The 8,149-nt window shown below is 46.5% G+C and overlaps 1 protein-coding gene across 1 annotated transcript in view; it reads right to left on the minus strand.

Moving 5' to 3' along the window:
* Window positions 1-4,482, minus strand: part of LOC112103173 (A-kinase anchor protein 11) — a 58,403-nt gene extending 53,921 nt beyond the window's left edge. The window contains exon 1 of the mRNA XM_024194798.2: window positions 4,444-4,482. The gene's annotated coding sequence lies outside the window, so the exon portion shown is untranslated. The remainder of the gene's footprint in view (window positions 1-4,443) is intronic.
* Between the last annotated feature and the right edge of the window lie 3,667 nt (window positions 4,483-8,149).

Raw genomic sequence — 8,149 nt, forward strand, 5'->3', positions numbered from 1 at the left:
CGCTGCGCTCCTCCCGCCGCCCCTTACCAGGTGCCGCCCCAAGCACGTGCTTGGGTGCCTGGAGCCGGCCCTGCCCCCAATGTATTCTGGGAGGGTTTTTAAAATCTCCCTCCTCTGAAGCATCAGGGATGGTCACAGCTGGAGATGGGTGACTGAACAGAGACGGCCAGGGTTCTGAGGTGTCACCAAGCATTCTCTCTCTCAGGTACTTGGCTGGCTGGTTCCAGCTTACATGCTAAGGGTCTAACTGATCGCCACAGGCTGGATCAGGAAGGAATTTTCCCTCAGGTCAGATTGGCAGTGACCATGGGTTTGTGGAGGTTTTTGGGTTTTTTTAGCCTTCTTCAGCAACATGTGATTATCTGAGCATATCTCACAATCATTTCACTGCCAGAGCAGGGCTTCTGCCACTGGTGCACCTTGGTCCCTCCTATTTTCTGTCTGTGGCACATAACAGTCTAATACAGTGCTTCTCAAAGTCGGGCCGCCGCTTGTTCAAGGAAAGCCCCTGGCGGTCTGAGCCGGTTTGTTTACCTGCTGTGTCCGCAGGTTCGGCCGATCGCGGCTCCCACTGGCCGCGGTTCGCCGCTCCAGGCCAATGGGGGCTGCGAGAAGGGCGGCCAGCACATCCCTGGGCCCACGCTACTTCCCGCAGTCCCCATTGGCCTGGAGCAGCGAATCGCAGCCTGTGGGAGCCGTGATCAGCCGAACCTGCGGACGCAGCAGGTAAACAAACCGGCCCGGACCGCGAGGGGCTTTCCCTGACCAAGCGGCGGATCGGCTTTGAGAAGCACTGGTCTAATATACTGTGGGCTGTAGTACTTTGGTCTAATTTTGGTTGTTGGGTTTTGTGAGCGGGTATTGGATTACGTTGAAGCACTATGATAGAGAGTGAGATCAGAATAGATGATCTGGTAGCCTTCACTGTAACAACATTATGTCCATGTCAAGTTTCAAACCACGGCTTTTTTACAGTAGCATTATCTAAAGAGGTGTATACAGATTTTGAATTAAAAATGAAAGATTTTTTTCCTCAAATCTAAAACAACTAAAGGAATTTTCCTCAAAGTTTCTGAAAAAAAAATTCACCTTTAGGCAGGGACCAAGCACGAAAAACTTCGATCTCATTATTAAACAGTTCAGAAAGTTATGAAAGGAGGGAGAAAACGTAAACTCTTTTGCAACCTTACACTATAACACCAAGTTTAACAATCCTGGATTGGCAATAGGGTTTACTAGAAAGTCTAGAAGGTCTTTTCCATCTCCAATTTCTAATGATTTTACAATGTCTAATGTGACCTCCATCACTTTAAATAGCAGAGCTGGCAGCCTAGAAAAATTCTGCTCACGCATGGTATTTTTTTTTTTTTTTTGGGACAGGCCTATAAATTGCCTCCACTATAATCATAGTAAAGGTTGGGTGATCAGATTTTGTCCACGGATTGGTGCACTTTGGCTGTGGGAAGCAGCGCGGGCCAAGGGATATGTTAGCCGTGGCTTCTCGCGGCCCCCATTAGCCTGGAGCGGCGAACTGCGGCCAGTGGGTGCTGCTATTAGCCGAACCTGCAGACACGGCAGGTAAACATACCGGCTTACCCTGGTTAGCCGCGTGCCAAAGGTTGCCGACCCCTGGTACATAAACTGAAAGCAGGGAGAGTCAGTGTTTTTGACAATACGCAGTACATCTCTTAGAAAGAGAACATACACCCACAAAATTAAAACTGAGGATAAATACACTAAACACTTAAAAATCTTTAGTCTATAATTTGGACTTGACCATTCTGCTATTTAAAAAAATTAACAAAATTAAGTTAGAAAACTGTCTCCACTGCAACTGCAGTCTATATTTTTCATGCTTTATCACAAAATATAACATTTTAGGGCATGTTCTAGCTGCATAATTACCTGTGAGGAAATGTTAAATTTAGTTACTCTTCTTCTGCCTTCTTAGAATTTTAAAAATAATCTTTCTTTCACCATTGTAAACACCAAGTCCTCATCTTTTCCCCCATGTTAATGACAGAGTCAAAATTAACATGGCTATTTTTGTTTATTTCCTGGTAGTGTACACAGATGATAGCATCACAATCATAAAAATAGTATAGTGTTCTTTATTCATAAACTGCTTTAGTTAAAAAAAAAAGAAAAAAGCCAACAATGTTAGGAACCATTAGGAAAGGAATAGATAATAAGACAAAGTATCATAATGCCACTATACAAATCCACCTTGAATACTGCGTGCAGTTCCCATCACCCCATCTCAAAAAAGATATATTAGACTTGGAAAAGGTACACAGAAGGGCAACACAAATGATTAGTGTGATGGATCAGCTTCCATCTGAGGAGAGATTCAAGAATGGGACTATTCAGCTTAGAAAAGAGATGACTAATGGGGGATATAAAAATCATAAATGGTGTGGAGAAAGTAAATAGGGAAGTGTTATTTACCCCTTCTCATAACCCAAGAACCAAGGGTCATCGATGAAATTAATAGGCAGTAGGTTTAAAACAAAAAAGGAAGTACTTCTTCACACAACAGACTATCAACCTGTTGAACTCATGGCCAGGGGATGCTGTGAAGGCCAAAAGTATAACTGGGTTCAAAAAAGAATTAGGTAAGTTCCTGGAGAATAGGTCCATCAATGACCATTAGCCAAAATGGTGAGGGATGAAACCCTATGCTCTGGGTGTCCCTAACACTCTGATTACCAGAAGCTGGAACTGGACAACAGAGGATGGTTTGCTTGATAATTGCCCTGTTCTGTTCATCCCCTCTGAAGCATCTGGCACTAGCCACTGTCAGAAGACAGGATACCAGGCTAGATGTACCACTGGTCTGACCAAGCAGAGCCATCATGTTCTTATGCAGTACTAGCAAAGGAACCAGAAGAACCCTCAAAAATACTTTTTAATATTTTACAGTTTTCCTGAAGTAAAACGGTAGATGTAAGCAAAAGTAAACATGTTTTTCCTACCCTAAAATATACATGTTTAAACCATTTTAAGGAAAGTCAAATGTTGCTTAAACTAAACAAACTCTACTTGATCCATCTGTGAAAACTTCATAATTACCATCAGAAATGTTGAGAGTGGGGTTGCTTCTGGATATGAAATTTCAGATTATCAAATAATTCTATTTTATTTTGCTGTCCATCCACAGTAAGAGTAAGTAATATCACTAATTTTTTTCATCATCAAGTGAATGGACTTCTACATTTTGTGTAGAACAGTGAAATTTCATGAGAAATTTACAAAGCTGATACAGCATGAATAGTTAGCAATATAATTAGGCATAAAAACAAGACATGAAAAATCCACTTGCCTACTCATTCACACTGACTGGAGACCTTCCCCTGACAAATGGGTCCAATGTCACAAATTTACATATAATTTAGGATCTCAAAACCAAGTTTCTATCTATTTCCATTTTTATAGCACCCATTACCATATCTAAGTGCTAATCCTTAGGGTTCTGAAAGAATCTTTCAAATGTGAACAGATGCAATGCTGTCTTCCTGAATCTGAGATGGACAGCTCCAATGCCTCTACTATAGCACTCATATCTTTCCCAAGAAGCCGCAAAGTGGAATTAAGAAGACTAGTCATTTTTATTACGCTTAAACTTTATTATTTGTATTACAACAATACTAGAGAATTCCAGTCAGGATCCTAGTGTGGTGTATAGATGTTAGCCAGAACTTTGGGGCAGAAGTGAAATTGGCTGCTTGGGAAAGTTACCAGCAGCCATGAGGCAGATACCACCACTAACAGGGATCAACTCACAAAAATAAAGTCTAGGAGAGCGAAATGGAAGGCTCTCTCCCCCCGCAGCCAGGAGGCCCAGACCTGACAGGAGGGGGGAAAGGAACCAAAAGCCCTTCACTTATTCAGCAACCAAATTTGGGGGGTGGGAAGAGATTTCACATTTACTCAGCATCCACTAACCAGAAGCTGATCTAAAGATTAAACAGGTGCTGGGTGGGGGTGAGGACAGTCTCTGCTCAGACTCCCAACACCCTCGCACCTGCCAGCAGCTGGAGGGGGCCTTGACCCTCGGGCTCGCTGACGGGTCCCCCAAACTAGCTCGCCATCCCCTGCTATGCTGGAAAGCCCCAGGGAGCGAGCCCAGCGCTGCTGCGACACGCACCCGGGCCACTACCCGGGCCAGCTCCCAGGTCGGGGGGGTCTCTGCCGCGCGCTCCGCGCAGGGAGGCGGCAGCGATGCTCCCCTTGCGGTGATGGGGAGAAGCGCCCCCGGATCCAGCCGTTAGCCCTGGCTCCCTCCCCTCACGGGACCAGGGAAGGGGCAGCGCCTCCGCTGCACCCAGCGCGGATCGTTCCCATCCCCAAGCGCCTGCGCTGCCCGCCCGGGTCTGTCACGGGCAGCGGGGCCGGAGGCGCCTCGGGCGGGGTCTCGGGGCGGCGGAGGGGGCAGGGCCGTACCTGACTCCGCAGCGTCCGGCGCCCGCAGCCATGTCACACCCCCTCAGCAGCGCACAGCCGCCGGGCTCGCTCCGGCCGCCGCAGCGCTCTCCGCTCCGTCCCGCCCCTCCACCGCTCTCGCGCGACTTCCAACCAACCGTCGCGAGGTTCGCCAGGCCGCGGTCTCGCGCACAAGCTACAGCGCGCACTAGGTCAGCAAAAGGTCACGTGAGAGTTGCCCGCGCCTCCTATTGGGCGAGGGGATAGCGCGAGTCCCCGCTGGACTGAGCGAGAGAACGCAGCGGGACGGGAAAAGACGGGGAGAGCGAGGTTAGCACGCGCCTCCCAACCCAGGCACGGCCGAGACCAGTGGAGGCGGTGGGGCTGAGCCCGCACGAGGGGAGCAGGGCACGTGCAGGGAGGCCGGCCCACGGGGGGGGGGGGGGGGGGGGGGCCGGGGCGGGGGGGGGGGGGGGAGGGAGGATTCGGAGAAGCTGTGCAGAAGTGACAGTGCGCACCGTAAAAGGTCCCCACTGAGACACGTGTGGGCCTGAGCCTCGGGCTGGGGGCCGGCCGGCTGGACGGAGAAGAGGCACCCTAGTGCATCGGGCATGGGGGCCAGGAGCATCCCTGCCACCAGTAGGCTACCCCACGCTCCAGTGATCAGTCAAGGTGGGGGCTGGTTAGCTGTTTCAGCCCCACTCTTCAGGCAGGTGGAAGTTTGTGTGTCACTAGATCCTACTCCCAGTCAAATTAATTCAAAGGCTGCAAAAAATGGCCACGGGCCAGCAAAAGACAACCACCAAAGCCAGCCAAACGCCAGTCTTCTAATAACCCCGTACCAGTGCACAGAGAACGCTGAGACTCTCAAAGGCTTCACAAACAATAGGGCATTGAGAAGAGGGGACCTGTACTGACTCCCACACAAACACTCCCTTCAGCTCTAGCCAGGCTTTTGATCTCTCTTCTCCCCCATGCCCGCCTCCCTGAGTTTAGATGTCCTTAGGGGTAGGTAAGCGCAAAAGTTTAAAAGCCCAACATCTTTTCCAGATTCTTCAGCTATGGCCTTTCCCAACTGGTACTGAACTCAATAGAAAAAGCCCTGTTGATGTCAATGAAAGTTGTATCAGGCCCCTGCTACAGGAAGCAGAAGATTCTGTTCATGGGAAGTCTATGTCGAGGGATGCTCAGACTGAGGTAATGACAGCACAGTCTCAACCCATTCTCTCAAATTTAGCCCGAGAACTTCTTTCTTCATTCCTCCCCAACCATTTCTTAAATTCAGTGCTGCAAGAGAGTCTCCAGCCTGTACTCCAAGTCTGATGACATATTCAAAGTTTACAGGTTCTCTTGCACTGTTACAATATAGCACTTAATTGTATATGCTATAGGGGCTCTTGCTCTCTTTTCTTTCTGTCTGTGTGTGTTAAAAATGGTGTACCAGTTGGATTAATTTTTCATTTTATGGCAACATCTATTGATTTAATAAAAAGTTTATAGAGGCTCCCCTATCATTTTAGCAGCCTGTAAGCAGGAGCTGTCCCACAGACACAACACAAGCAGCAGCAGCAGGAAGAAATGACACAAAATAGAATGCTTGCTTAACAACTTTGAGCAGGATCCTCTGAGAATGCTCCAAAATGAAGGACTCTCCCATCCCCCTCCCCCAAATCCCCAAAGGTTGGCTTAACCCACTTTCCTGAGACCAAAACAGCCTGAGAGGAGAAAGACCTACAGAACCAGAGACCTGACCAACTACAGGCCCAAGACAGCCTGAGTATGGCTGGGGCTACCCAAACATGCACACTGCGCCTGAACGAGCAGTGGTTGAGAGAAAGAACTGAATTGCTCAGTTGCTATCAGCCACAAAGATGATATCTGTGGCTTCACTGGCCAGGAAAGAACCAACTGCCAGCCATGTGGCTTCCCTTGTACCAGGGGACCCCAAAGAGTGACCTCTCCATTTCACAATGAGAGATACCCCACTTTCCTACCAAGCTCCAATACACTCAGCCTTGTGCTTGATTTCCATACTTTTCCCTTTCATTTCTTGTTCCCACCCATACCACTGCTAGTTTCACTCTATCCTTTCCCTTAATAAAATGTTAGTTTCTTCTTACTGCTGTTTAGTCCTTCGTCATTTGGTATTTCTCAGATGCATCATAATTACCACTCTAGAGGTCAGAGGCTACACATTCATATATTTACCCTACTACTACCACCACCACTTACATCTTAACCTGTATAGTCCAGGAAATCTAGCAAGTTAGGGGCTAAAATCTGTGCATTTGCTGTGGCTTGGAGCATAAAGAACCAGGAGCCCATTGATCCTAAGGAGGTCACAGTGGTGGGACAAACAAGCTCCACCACTCTTGAGGACTAAGGAGGAAGTCAAATACATTGGGAGTCATTTACATATTCTGTAAACTTGTCATCCCTACAGTAGATAAGTTTAAAAAGCTCTGCAGTTTTCCAGTTAACAAGCTTATGACCGAAAGTTCCTCATTGTTTCAACCTCTTTGTTTTAAAATACTTTCAGTGTTCAGGACAATTGATAACTCTATCAGAGTGGCTTTTTCTGAATGTCAAGACTTACTTAAAGTAAAAAACTTTTCAGAACAAAACAGGAACTAAATATGTGAAGAAAAGCTTTAAAAATAAACTCTGACATCTTTTTCCTTTGTTCTACAACACCCTTTAGACTATTCAGTGATAATATATTCTGATGGCACTTTGCCAAATCTTTGAAATTCAGGATTTATAACCACCAGGAAACCATAAAAACATAACCTACAGTACACCATTGTTTGCCCAGAAAATTGTTTTCATACATCATGTTAGAAATGGAAATTACTGACTGTACTGAAATGTTTATATTTAACAGTCTGATATAAATGTTTCATTTGTGATTACACAAGAAAATTGGTTAGTTATTGGACACTTCTTATTCTCTATGTTGCTTATGAAAAGAATATCTCACAGCAACAGTTTCTGGGCTCCCGAAACTGGATGTTCTATAGGATAAATCTAGTTTTATTTTTCATGTATGCATGGGGGGGGGGGGAATACAAACGTATCTATTGCAAATGATTGAAAATTCAGAAGTTGGTAATTTTATTTATATTCTAGAATCTTCCATTCCTAGATGTACTAGAGCAACCTGAAAGGCAGCAAATAATTAATTGCCTTTTACATTCAATTCATTTTTTCATTTTCAATACCGGCGTACAGGGAAAAAAGACAAACAAAACTTGTACGGTAACTCCTCACTTAATGTTGTAGTTATGTTCCTGAAAAATGTGACTTTAAGCGAAACGATGTTAAGTGAATCCAATTCCCATAAGAATTAATGTAAATGGGGGGGTTAGGTTCCAGGGGCAAAAAAATTTTTTGCCAGACAAAAGACTATATATGTTTTGACAAAGTTCCTCCTCTACCTTGGTGGGTCCTGCGCTTATTGGCGGATTTTCTCGCCTCACAGATTCACCATGTGGGTCGGGAAACAGCCCAGAGACCTTCCCCTCCGGTAGAAGCCACAGACCAGGTCAATTCCTCTTGTGTCTGATCAGGAGTTGGGAGTTTTGAGGGGAATCCGGGCCCGCCCTCTACTCCTGGTTCCAGCCCAGGGCCCTGTGGATTGCAGCTGTCTAGAGTGCCTCCTGGTACAGCTGCGCGACAGCTACAACTCCCTGGGCTACTTGCCCATAGCCTCCTCCCAACACCTTCT

The sequence above is a fragment of the Terrapene carolina genome, unplaced genomic scaffold (genome assembly GCF_002925995.2).
Source record: "Terrapene carolina triunguis isolate 2854851 unplaced genomic scaffold, T_m_triunguis-2.0 Scaffold17, whole genome shotgun sequence".
Classification (NCBI taxonomy): Eukaryota; Metazoa; Chordata; order Testudines; family Emydidae; genus Terrapene; species Terrapene triunguis.